At 49.6% G+C, this 13,692-nt stretch overlaps 1 protein-coding gene and 1 long non-coding RNA gene across 4 annotated transcripts in view; one reads left to right on the top strand and one right to left on the bottom strand.

The window, feature by feature from the left end:
* CERS4 (ceramide synthase 4) overlaps positions 1–13,692 on the bottom strand; it is an 88,289-nt gene that overhangs the window by 43,512 nt on the left and 31,085 nt on the right. The gene's annotated exons all lie outside the window — the stretch shown is intronic.
* LOC309523104 overlaps positions 1–13,692 on the top strand; it is a 101,441-nt gene that overhangs the window by 85,647 nt on the left and 2,102 nt on the right. The gene's annotated exons all lie outside the window — the stretch shown is intronic.

The raw sequence follows: 13,692 nt of genomic DNA, 5'->3' as shown, positions 1-13,692 counted from the left end.
ACGCTGCTCTGGTTCGCCAGAAGCGGTTTTGTCCTGCTGGCCACATGACCTGGAAGCTGTACGCCGGCTCCCTTGGCCAGTAAAGTGAGATGAGCGCCGCAACCCCAGAGTCAGCCATGACTGGACCTAACGATCAGGGGTCCCTTTACCTTTACCTATTTCTTTCTCCTTCCGTCCCCACCCCATCCCCATTCTCACTAGCCTTTTGATAATAATAATAATTTATTATTTATACCCCGCCCATCTGGCTGGGTCTCCCCAGCCACTCTGGGCGGCTCCCAACAGAATATCAAAAGCACGGCAGAACATCAAACATTAAAAAATTCCCTAAGCAGGGCTGCCTTCAGATGTCTTCTAAAAGTCAGATAGTGGTTTATTTCCTTGACATCTGATGGGAGAGTGTTGGACAGGGAGGGAGCCACCACCGAGAAGGCCCTCTGCCTGGTTCCCTGTCACCTCGCCTCTCGCAGCGAGGGAACTGCCAGAAAGCCCTCAGAGCTGGACCTCAGTGGGGGTGGAGACGCTCCTTCTGTGAGAGAACACAAGATGTTTGCATATCTCTGGAGTGCCAAAAACAGCAAGCTGGCCGAAGGACCCTTGCACACTTGGCAAAGAGCTTTATTGCCCAATTGTACCCAAACTCTAGTAACCTCGAGGTTAGATTAGTGCAAACCGTTACATAGGGCTGCCTCTGAAGTCGGTTCAGAAACTTCAGAATTCGGCAGCCAAGTTGCTCACTGTGACAAGACAGTTTGAGCATATTGCAAGCATCCTGACCCTACTGCAATGGCTGCCAGTGACAGACCTTCCAAGTGTCCCTATTTTCCAGAGACAGTCCCGGATTTACAGAAGACATCTGGTTTCTGATTTGATCCCGGAATCTCCAGCTTTTCCTTAGGACGTTCCTATTTTCATCGGGGAAATGTTGGAATATACAGTGGCAGCTGTTTATCAGCTTCATCTGGTACACAGGATGAGATCCTCCCTGCCCACAGACTGTCTTGCCAGAGTGGTGCATGCTCTGGTTATCTCCCGCTTGGACTACTGCAATGCGCTCCACGCGGGGCTACCTTTGAAGGTGACCCAGAAACTACAACTAATCCAGAATGCGGCAGCTAGACTGGTGACTGGGAGCAGCTGCCGAGACCATATAACACCGGTCTTGAAAGACCTACATTGGCTCCCAGGACGTTTCCGAGCACAATTCAAAGTGTTGGTGCTGACCTTTAAATACCTAAACGGCCTCGGTCCAGTATACCTGAAGGAGCGTCTCCACCTCCATCGTTCTGCCCGGACGCTGAGGTCCAGCTCTGAGGGCCTTCTGGCAGTTCCCTCACTGCGAGAAGCCAAGTTACAGGGGACCAGGCAGAGGGCCTTCTCAGTAGTGGCACCCGCCCTGTGGAACGCCCTCCCACAAGATGTCAAAGAGAAAAGTAACTACCTGACTTTTAGAAGACATCTGTAGGCAGCCCTGTTTAGGCAAATTTTAATGTTTAATAGGTTATTGTATTTTAGTGTTCTGTTGGAAGCCACCCAGAGTGGCTGGGGGGACCCAGCCAGATGAGCAGGGTATAAATAATAAATTATTATTGTTGTTGTTGTTGTTTAAGAACAGCTTAGTTTATGAAAAACTTAAGATTAAGAATGCTGCAAACCTAGAAGCAGGTGTTTTGGTTTGTGAGCTTTGCCTTGGAATAAGAACATGTTTCGCTCCCTGTTGAGTGTGTTCCATTTGTAAACTGAGTCCCCCGCTGCTATGGGAAAGCACGCCTTGGTTTAAGAACGCTTTGGTTTAAGAACGGATTTCTGGAACGGATTAAGTTCGTAAACCAAGGTACCACTGTACCTGAAGGAGCGTCTCCACCTCCATCATCCAGCCCAGACATGGAGGTCCAGCTCCGAGGGCCTTCTGGCGGCTCCCTCCCTGTGAGAAGTGTGGTTACCGGGAACCAGGCAGAGAGCACTCCACTGACTAGCGATTAGCTTCCAGGCCCAATTCAAAGTACAGTGGTACCTTAGGTTACATACGCTTCAGGTTACATACGCTTCAGGTTACAGACTCCGCTAACCCAGAAATAGTGCCAGTTACAGATAGGTAGCCGTGTTGGTCTGCCATAATCAAAATAAAAAAAATCCTTCCAGTAGCACCTTAAAGACCAACTAAGTTAGTTCTTGGTATGAGCTTTCGTGTGCATGCACACTTCTTCAGATACACTGAAACAGAAGTTGCCAGATCCTTCTATATAGTGTGAAATGACTAAGCCATTTTTCACCTTCTCACCCCTTGCCTTTTCCTGTAAGACCTATTGCAGTCGTTAAGAGTCGTCAACAGGCTCATCTCAGCTTTCTGCCAATCTCCCATTCCCACCACCCTTCTGAGTAATACCCCTCCCCACCTTCTCACTATATAGAAGGGTCTGGCAACTTCTGTTCCAGTGTATCTGAAGAAGTGTGCATGCACACGAAAGCTCATACCAAGAACTAACTTAGTTGGTCTTTAAGGTGCTACTGGAAGGAATTTTTTTATCCAGAAATAGTGCTTCAGATTAAGAGCTTTGCTTCACGATGAGAACAGAAATCGGGTTCCAGAGGCACGGCGGCAGCGGGAGGCCCCATTAGCTAAAGTGGTACTTCAGGTTAAGAACAGTTTCAGGTTAAGAACGGACCTCCGGAACGAATTAAGTACTTAACCTGAGGTACCACTGTACTGCTTTTGACCTATAAAAGAAGGACATTCAGACCCTCCAAGAGTCTCTATTTTCCAGGGACAGTCCCGGACTTAAAAGAAGCCGCCCCGGTTTCTGGCTTGATCCCAGAATGCCCCACTTTCCCTTAGAACGGAGGGGGTGGAATAGGAAGTCCCTATTTTCGAATAGGACATCTCCGTTTTCATCAGAGAAATGTTGGAGGGGACGGAAATGCAAACCCATTTGCACATCTAAAGAGGAACCAAAAGCATTCAAAGCGGATTTCTCTTTAAAAGAGAGGGGGGGGGGAAGATGGGGATTTATTTTCTAACCCTGCTGCCCAAGCAGCAAAGCAGATACACAGCCGCTGCTCTTTTGACTTTCCCGTTTTAAAAATAAACGCAGCCCTGCTTGTCTCGTGAACAAGGCCGTGCGTCGCCTGTGCAATGCTGTCGCACGCCAGAGCCAGAGGTGCCCTCGGAAGTGCATGACAAGGCTTTTCCTCCGCCCCCCCAATCTATTTTTGCCACACAATCCGCTTTGCACTTTAAGTCCCCGAGGCGCTCTCTCTCTCTCTTTGCGAACGGGGATAAAGAGCTCTGAGGGATTTCAGATGCTGTGTAAGAATAGCCACAGCTTAATCCTACCCGGGGCAGACGGACAACGTTTCCAAGGAGAAGGAAACTTCGCTGGCGACAAAAGGGTGGAATAGGAAGCCGTCGGAACCAGAATCTACATCTCAGGAAACCTCTAACTATGGAAGACAGCGGTGGTTGCCTCCAACTAAATCCTACTCAGAGTAAATCCATTGGAAATAATGGCCGTGGCGGCCAATTTCAGTCCCTCTATCTCATGGGTGGGATGCGGGTGGCGCTGTAGGTTAAACCACAGAGCCTAGGACTTGCCGATCAAAAGGTCAGCGGTTCGAATCCCCGCAATGACGGGGTGAGCTCCCGTTGCTCGGTCCCTGCTCCTGCCCACCTAGCAGTTCGAAAACACGTCAAAGTGCAAGTAGATCAATAGGTACCGCTCCGGCAGGAAGGTAAACGGCGTTTCCGTGCGCTGCTCTGGTTCGCCAGAAGTGGCTTAGTCCTGCTGACCACATGACCCGGAAGCTGAACGCCGGCTCCCTCGGCCAATAAAGCAAGATGAGCGCTGCAACCTCAGAGTCGGGCACAAACGGACCTAATGGTCAGGAGTCCCTTTACTTTTGCCTTATCTCATGGGTAGGTAAACTAAGGTCTGGAGGCCGGATCTGGCCCAATCAGCTTCTAAATCCAACCCACGGATGGTCTGGGAATCAGCGTGTTTTTACATGAGTAGAAAATGTCCTTTTATTTAAACTGCATCTCTGGGTTATTTGTGCGGCCTGCCTGGTGTTTTGACATGAACAGAATGTGTGCTTTTATTTAAAGTGCATCTCTGGGTTATTTGGGGGGCATAGGAATTCGTTCATTCCCCCCCCCCAGAAAGATAGTGTGGCCCCCCATAAGTTCTGAGAGACAGTGGACTGGCCCCCTGCTGAAAAAGTTTGCTCTATCTCATAGCTATGCTTCATGATAAGATCAAGGAGCGAGTTACAGCAACGCAAAAAACGAGACCTGCTTTTATAGAATCCTAGAATCGCCATCCCTTTGAAAAACAAAACGAAGGCAGAGACTTTTTCTCTCTCTCAGCCCCTCCTGTCGTATATTAAACGCAATGATAATTGCAAGCTGGCTTTCGGACGCCGGCAAACGTTTTCGCAATGCAATAAAAGGAAGAAATAACAAACAACATTTCGGACGCAGATCGCAAACAGAGAATCGGGAGCGCTTGGCTCTGCGGCGGCCCGTGAGAATCTCGGAGGAATTGTTGCAATTAAGGCTTGGAAGGAGAATCGTAGAATCACAGAACTGTAGAGTTGGAAGGGACCCTAGACATCATCTAGTCCAACCCCCTGGAAGGCAGGAATGTGCAGCAATGCCCCAGACGGGGATCAAAGCTGCAACCTTGGCATCATCAGCACCACGCTCTAACCAAAGCGGTCCAGATGTCCCTTGTGGTCCCTTCCAACTCTACAATTGGATCATCTATGAAATCTTAGCGTTGAGGGTTCAAGTCCCACACTGGGCAAAAGAAGATTCCTGCATTGGGGGGGGGGGTTGGACTAGATGACCTGGGGAGGATCGCTCTTTCAATTCAACCATTCTAGGGTCCTACGAAGGGACGCAGGTGGCGCTGTGGGTTAAACCACAGAGCCTAGGACTTGTCGATCAGAAGGTTGGCGGTTTGAATCCCCGCGACGGGGTGAGCTCCTGTTGCTCGGTCCCTGCTCCTGCCAACCTAGCAGTTCGAAAGCACACCAGTGCAAGTAGATAAATAGGTACCACTCCGGCGGGAAGGTAAACGGCCTTTCTGTGCGCTGCTCTGGTTCGCCAGAAGCGGCTTAGTCCTGCTGGCCACATGATCCGGAAGCTGTACACCGGCTCCCTCGGCCAGTAAAGTGAGATGAGCGCCGCAACCCCTGAGTCGGTCACGACTGGACCTAATGGTCAGGGGTCCCTTTACCTTTATCTTTGGGTCTTACGAATGGGGCAGTTGAAAACCCATTAACCAGGCATTGCCAACGTCGTCGTCCTCCTTCTCCCTCTGCTTGGCTTAGTTGGCGAGTTTCTCACCGAGAAAATCTCGTTCATATCGCACAGAGAGGCGACCCCAGTCCTGGCCTAGTCCTGTTCCCTTAGACCACTGGTTGTCTGTCCCCTGATACTCTGCCAACCCTCCATTCCGCTTCATTTTCTCCAGCTCCTCTGGAAGTTACGTAACTTTGCATTCTTGGCACAGATGTTTTTGCAGAACGAGATCTGTCTGCTCAAAAGCGAAGCTCGGAAGCGGGTCTCCTCCGTTAAGTGTGAAAGGGGATTTCCTGTCCCTGAACCTGCGCAGAAAGTTTCGCCGCCGAGCGGTTAGGAAGAATAATAATAATTCACTAGACTGTACGGAATAATCTGAATTTTGCAGAGGAAAACAATCCTTTTGAACTCTACGGGCCCAAGACATGGAATCTAACAAAGGGACGATATCAATGGATTCTCTGAGCCATTACTTTGGCAAAAAGTTGCAGTATGAGCAGAAATAATAATAATAATAATAATAATAATAATAATAATAATAATAATAATAATAATTCACTAGACTGTACGGAATAATCTGAAATTTGCAGGGGGAAATAATCCTTTTGAATTCTACATGCCCAAGACATGGAATCTAACAAAGGGACAATATCAATGGATTCTCTGAGCCCTTATTACAGCAAAAAGATGTAGTATGAACAAGAAAATAATAATAATAATAATGTGGCTTTCTTTAACGACTGAAGATACGTTCAAACTCACTACACATGGACAAGTTGCGTGCAAACACAGACTTGCCACGCACAAAGTAAACGGTATTTGGAATTCCTTTTTATAAATACCCTATTAGGTTAAGGTTTGTTGAACTGCAATAATATTACTTTTGGTAATGCATACAGCTTTTCTGTTGTTCTGTTTTGTTTTCTTACACTGTCCTCTTTCTTTTCTTTCCCCCCTTCTTTTTTGTGCCTTATCTTACACCGTGTGGTTTTTAGAAAAACAATAATTCCATAGGGAATATAAAACGATATATATGTACCTCTCTCTCTCTCTCTCAACAGATATGAAACCTGGGGATAAAGTTATCCTTGCCATCCATTACAGCCTGTGTCCTAAGATTTAGCCTTATCATAACCCTCAAAGAACAAATTGTATAGTCTGAGGATCAAAGTAATGAGAACATTTCTTTTTTAAAAAAAAGGTTGCAAGGGGAAGCAAGCGAAATCTGGGCAAGAACATTTTGAGCAAGGAGTTTAGAATTTAACTTTGCGGGGGCCTCAAACACTCATCGTCCTGATCTGCTAATGGGGAACGAGAGACAGAGAAACCAGGATTTTAAAGATCACCATTTAATGCTTAATATTTAATTTCGCTGCCCAACCAGGCTGGACAGAATTTTAAAAGCACGCTCCCAGCACCTTAGGGAACCAAGGGGAAAAATATAAACTACTCATCCCAAAGGTCTGGGCACTGTGTTTATGTGTGATCAAAGGAATCTCCATAAACAAAAATGATGTGTGTGCGCAAGCTCTAATTTGCAGGTGGATCCTATTCTTTTGCTCGGGGGAAAGATCCCGACGCCATGCGCGGAGGCTGCGAAAAAGGGAAATTCCATGTTAGAGAGCATCGTTTGATTTCATTCACACAGGTTCTTTTATTTACCCTAGAGCTGGAAGCGCCAAGCCCAAACCCTTGAAATGCAGGAATCTTTTGCCCAACGTAGGGTCCAAACCCGCGAGCCTGAGATTGAGTCTTGGGTTCTACCGGCTGCGCTAAGGGGGCCGGTTCGCAAGATTAAAAACAGACATCACCTTGCCAACAAAGGTCCGTATAGTTCAAGCTATGGTTTTCCCAGTAGTGATGTATAGAAGTGAGAGCTGGACCATAAAGAAGGCTGATCGCCGAAGAATTCATGCTTTTGAATTCTGGTGCTGGAGGAGACTCTTGAGAGTCCCATGGGCTGCAAGAAGATCAGACCTCTCCATTCGGAAGGAAATCAGCCCTGAGTGCTCACTGGAAGGACAGATCCTGAAGCTGAGGCTCCAATACTTTGGCCACCTCAGGAGAAGAGAAGACTCCCTGGAAAAGACCCTGATGTTGGGAAAGATGGAGAGCACAAGGAGAAGGGGATGACGGAGGACGAGATGGTGGGACAGTGTTCTCGAAGCTACCAGCATGAGTTTGACCCAACTGCGGGAGGCAGTGGAAGACAGGAGGGCCTGGCATGATCTGGTCCATGGGGTCACGAAGAGTCGGACACAACTAACGACTAAACAACAACAACATGTGCCAGCTGTTGCACATAGAGGGTTGTAGTTGAAGAACTCATGGTCAGAGCAGACCAATTAGTCGAGGCTTCCTCAGGCTCGGCCCTTCAGATGTTTTGAGACTACAGTTCCCAGCATCCCTGACCACTGGTCCTGTTAGCTAGGGATCATGGGAGTTGTAGGCCAAAAACATCTGGAGGGCTGAGGTTGAGGAAGCCTGAATTAGACATTATTAACAGGGTGTGTGTGGAGTGTTAGGGGAGGGCAGAACCTCTGTTGGGGGGCACATCACGCTCCTTGTGGGGTAGTTTGCGCACCTTTGGCCCCCATCCTGCACTCAGCTCTCACCTGTGGCTCCTACAAGCTGTCAGCATGCGACAGCAGCCATCCCAGGAACAGCTTTGACTGGCTGGCTAAACCACGCAAGGCGAGCCTCAAACCCATATTACACCAGTCCTGAAAGACCTACTTTGGCTCCCAGGACATTTCCGAGCACAATTCAAAGTGTTGGTGCTGACCTTGAAAGCCCTAAACGGCCCAGTATACCTGAAGGAGCGTCTCCACCCCCATCGTTCTGCCCCGACACTGAGGTCCAGCTCCGAGGGCCTTCTGGCGATTCCCTCATTGTGAGAAGCGAGGTTACAGGGAACCAGGCAGAGGGCCTTCTCGGTGGTGGCACCCGCCCTGTGGAACGCCCTCCCACCAGATGTCAAGGAGATAAAGAACTATCTGACTTTTAGAAGACCTCTGAAGGCAGCCCTGTTTAGGGAAGCTTTTAATGTTTGATGCCTTACCGTATTTTAATATTTTGTCGGAAGCCGCCCAGAGTGGCTGGGGAAGCCCAGCCAGATGGGTGGGGTATAAAAAATAAATTATTATTATTATATTATTATTATATTCCAAGCTCTGAATCCTGATTTGAGGTCTGGCATTACTTGGCTGCTTCTGGGCTGCTCTTTGTATCAACAACTCCTGGCTCCCTGAACTTGACCATCTTTGTATCTCCGCATTGTGGTTTCTGCTTAATGCAATGTTCTGAGTAGGACTTGATCCCCTCAAACGCAGTGTAGACCAGAGTTAATGTGTTATCCTTCCACTTGCCAGGAGAGTCTTCGTGATCGAAACAAACGTGAGTTGCTTCCAAGCAATGCAACCACATTCCTTCCGGGCTGAATCCTACTTAGAGAAGACCTGCTGAAAACAATGCCCCTAGACAACATCTTAAAAAGTAGAGACATCACCTTGTCAACAAAGGTCCGTATAGTTAAAGCTATGCTTTTCCCAGTAGTGATGTATGGAAGTGAGAGCTGGACCATAAAGAAGGCTGATCGCCGAAGAATGGATGCTTTTGAATTCTGGTGCTGGAGGAGACTCTTGAGAGTCCCATGGACTGCAAGAAGATCCAACCTCTCCATTCTGAAGGAAATCAGCCCTGAGTGCTCACTGGAAGGACAGATCCTGAAGCTGAGGCTCCAAGACTTTGGCCACCTCATGAGAAGAGAAGACTCCCTGGAAAGGACCCTGATGTTGGGAAAGATGGAGGGCACAAGGAGAAAGGGACGACAGAGGACGAGATGGTGGGACAGTGTTCTTGAAGTTACCAACATGAGTTTGACCAAACTGCGGGAGGCAGTGGAAGACAGGAGTGCCTGGCGTGCTCTGGTCCAGGGGGTCACGAAGAGTTGGACATGACTAAACGACTAAACAATAACAACAAGTTGCTGTTGGCATCCTCCTGCTGCCGAGGGCAAAGTCAAACTGCTGTGTTAGCAGCACCAGAGTTGACCTCCCGCCGGGGCAGAAGTTGTTTTTGTTGTTGCAATCCATATGCAAAACCGTCTTACCCATAGAGGCTAGTGGCGCAGGGTGCCAGGGCCCCAAGTTCTGGAGGGCACCAGGCGAGAGTCCGGGGAAACCAGACGAGCGCGCTGAGTGAGCGAGGGTGTGTGCGCCGTTCCCTCTGAGCGTCGGCTCAGTTTTTTCCCTTTTCGTCTGCAGACGCCAGAAGGCTAAAAGGGGGAAAACTGAGCAGATGCTCGGTGGGAGCGGCGCACGTGCACTCGCTTGTTCGGCGTGCTGCCTGCCGTGGCCACCGCAGCACGATGAGGCCAGCAGAGCCAGGAGGCGCCACATCCAGCCTCCGCCTCCTCCCCACCTCCTCTAGCCCTAAAAAAAAGGTTGACAACTCTGGGAAAGTGTTGCCAGAAGGATCTTTGCACCACGGCGCAGGATATGCTTAAGACGGCCCTGTCATAGCTGTCAACTTACAGATTTGAAAATAAGGGACCAGAAGCCTCGGAAATAAGGGATCAGCAGCCCTTTTCCAAGCACAGGTATGTTCAACTTCTGAGCCTCTCCGAGCCAAAGGCACAAAGCCCAGCCAGCAGCCAAATGAAGCCTCAAGCGGTGGTTCCCACAGCGCAGCAACCCGGCAAAGGGGATGCAGCAAGGAAAACCACCATCACCTCTCCGCTGGGAAGCGCTGAGCAAAGGCGAGTCCCCAGGCAGCGCGGCCGATTTGATTGGCACAAGGCATGCAAGCTCCACCCTCCAGCCGTTCTTAGACTCCTTATTGGGTGAGCAACGCAGCCAAGCAACACAGCTGGAGCCTCCCTCCTCCCTGGCCGGCAGGGAGGGAGGGAGGGAGAGGAGCTGCTTCCTTTGAAACCCGGGAAATTTAAGGGACATCATCAATAAGAGACAGCAGCAGGACACAGCACTGGGATAAGGGACTTTCCCACCAAATAAGGGACGGTTGACAGCTATGGGCCCTGCCCATCTGTCTCGAGAGATGGTGCAACGCGCCTTGTCTCCAGGGTGCAAGCCTGGGAAGTATGTCTGGAGGTCCTGGGCTGCCCAGATCACAAGACCCACCCCCTCTCGGCCTATCCTATCCTCGCATCCTTGTGGGAGGAGGAAGAGAAGGGATGGAGCTGGAGAAAGAAAGAAAGAGAGAGAGAGAGAGAGAAAGAGAGAGAGAGAGACGTTCTTTTCCTGGTTTCCCTTCCTCGACAGGAAAGGACAGCGCATACCCGGGCATGCACACATCCTGCCGAGCCGAACTCTGGAATGGAAATGGAGACGGGTGCATGAATGCTGATGCAGGGCTTGAGCTGGACGGCCGAAAGCGACGGGAAAGACAACCCTTTGCCAAAGATAACACTGGAACTAAATCCCTTTGCTGGGCAACGCGAGAGAGAGAAGGGTTACTAGTGTGAAAGACGTCATTCGTCGTTGGGCCATGGAAAGCCAGGAAGAGACATTATGGACAACCAATCTCAGCTGAGACCCTCCCTGCCCGCAGACTGTCTGGCCAGAGTGGTCCATGCCCTGGTTATCTCCCGCTTGGACTACTGCAACACGCTCTACGTGGGGCTACCTTGGAAGGTGACCTGGAAACGACAGCTAATCCAGAATGCGGCTGCTGGACTGGTGACCGGGAGCGGCCACTGGGGCCATATAACTCCGGTCCTGAAAGACCTACATTGGCTCCCAGTATGTTTCTGAGCACAATTCAAAGCGTTGGTGCTCACCTTGAAAGCCCTAAACAGCTTGGCCCAGGATACCTGAAGGAGCGTCTCCACTCCCAAACCTTCCAAATGAGCTTATTTCCCTGGGACAGTCCAGGATTTATAGAAGCCGTCCCAGTTTCTGATCCGATCCTGGAATGTCCTGCTTTTCCTTAGGACGTCTCTATTTTCATCGGAGGAATGTTGGAGGGGATGGAGTTATGCAAGCCCTGAGCCAAGGAGATAAGGAAATCCGCGACCTTTAGAAGACATCTGAAAGCCTCCCTGCACAGGGAAGCTTTTAAAGGTTTATTATGTTTTAATTTATGCTGGAAGCTTCCCAGAGTGGCTGGGGCAACCCACTCAGATAGGTATTATGTATTACTGTAATTAGGTATTACAGTAAAAGGTAAAGGGACCCCTGACCATTAGGTCCAGTCGTGGCCGACTCGAGGGTTGCGGCGCTCATCTCGCTTTATTGGCCAAGGGAGCCGGCGTCCAGCTTCCGGGTCATGTGGCCAGCAGGACTAAGCTGCTTCTGGCGAACCAGAGCAGCGCACGGAAATGCCGTTTACCTTCCCGCCGGAGTGGTACCTATTTATCTACTTGCACTTTGACGTGCTTTCGAACTGCTATGTTGGCAGGAGCAGGGACCGAGCAACGGGAGCTCACCCCATCGCGGGGATTCGAACCACCAACCTTCTGATCGGCAAGTCCTAGGCTCTGTGGTTTAACCCACAGTGCCACCCGCATCCCGATTATTAAATAGGATGTCCCTATTTTCAACGGAGAAATGATGGAGGTTTATGTTGCTCGAGGTTTATGTTTATCTTTCCCCCTTTCCCTCTCCCCTTGCCCCTCCTAAGTCTTCGGAATCCAAAGTGTTTCCTTATCAGCAAGTGGAAACGAGAACCGGCCTCTCATCTTGCCCAGTGGGAAATAATACTGAAATAAACAACAAAATCTTCTCCTTTCCTGGTGGTGGCTCTGTACGCAACCCCCCTGGCTCAATCGCGGCCGGCTCACAGTGCCGGGAATCCTGTGTACATTTTCGCCGCTGTCTAAATATTAGATCAGCGGCTGTTCCTTTGTCTGGTACTTTGGCCATGCTGTTCCTTTGTTTTTAAGGAATAATAGGAGTTGCAGCAGGGCCTCAAGGCTCATGTTGCCTCTGTGTGTGGCTTTAGGAGTCCTTACTTCCATCTACGGCCCTAATAATAATAATAATAATAATAATAATAATAATAATGTTATTACTTATACTCCGCCCATCTGGCTGGGTCTCCCCAGCCACTCTGGGTGGCTTCCAACAGGATATTAAACCACTACAAAACATTAAATATTAAAAACTTCTCTAAACAGGGCTGCCCTCAGATGTCTTCTAAAAGTCAGGGAGTTGTTTATTTCCTTGACACAGGGTGGGCGCCACCACTGAGAAGGCCCTTTGCCTGGTTCCCTGTAACCTCACTTCTCTCAGGGAGGGAACCGCCAGAAGGCCCTCGGAGCTGGACCTCAGTGTCCGGGCAGAATGATGGGGGTGGAGACGCTCCTTCAGAGATACTTTGCAGAGACCGTTTTGGGCTTTCAAGGTCAGCACCGAGACTTTGAATTGTGCTCGGAAACGTCCTGGGAGCCAATGAAGGTCTTTCAGGACCAGGGTTATATGGCCTTGGTGGCCACTCCTAGTCACCAGTCTAGGTTGTTGTAGTTGTAGTTTCCAAGTCACCTTCAAAGGTAGCCCCACGTAGAGCACATTGCAGTAGTCCAAGCGGGGGATAACCAGAACATGCACCACTCTGGCGAGACAGTCTGCAGGCAGATAGGGTCTCATCCTGCGTACCAGATGGACCTGGTAGACAGCTGCCCTGGACACAGAACTGACCTGCTCCTCCATGGACAGCTGTGAGTCCAAAATGACTCCCAGGCTGCGCACCTGGTCCTTCAGGGGGACAGTTACCCCATTCAGGACCAGGGAGTCCCCCACACCTGCCCGCCCCCTGTCCGCCCTGAACTGTGCTTTTGTCTTGTCAGGATTCAACCTCAATCTGTTAGCCACCATCCATCCTCCAACCTCCTCCAGACACTTTAGGACTCATTCTCAGGCAGCTTCCAGACTGTGCTACTGCAATGAAATTTATGTGGGGCTGCCCTTGAAGGCGAGGTGGGCATTTGATTCCATTTGGTCTCATTTTATTTTATACAGTATAGAAAGAGGACCTTTAGAAGACATCTGAAGGCAGCCCTGTATAGTTTATTTAATGTTTATTGTTTCATTGTGTTTATATATCTGTTGGTAGCCACCCAGACTGAGTGGCTGGGGAAACTGAATCGGATGGTTTCTTTCGCGTCTTAACTCTGGCTTGCGACACCAACGATATACAAGATGTGCTGGCAATCAGCTTTAAATGGTGGATTTTAAATTGCTACAACCCAGAAGCATGAGGCAAGGGATACATATCTCTTCTCTTTGGCAATCCTTCCTAGCTGAATAAGATCGTCTTCCGTAAACACGGTTTTAACAATGAGTCTGTAAGTGACTGTGGAGGCCGATTCTGGATCCTCACGTCCTTCCACAGTGGGGACATTGGTTTCCGGGCGGGAGTTGATCCCGGTG

Source organism: Podarcis vaucheri, assembly GCF_965113315.1.
Source record: "Podarcis vaucheri genome assembly, chromosome: 18".
Taxonomy (NCBI): Eukaryota; Metazoa; Chordata; class Lepidosauria; order Squamata; family Lacertidae; genus Podarcis; species Podarcis vaucheri.
This window is presented reverse-complemented; position numbering and strand designations above follow the sequence as displayed.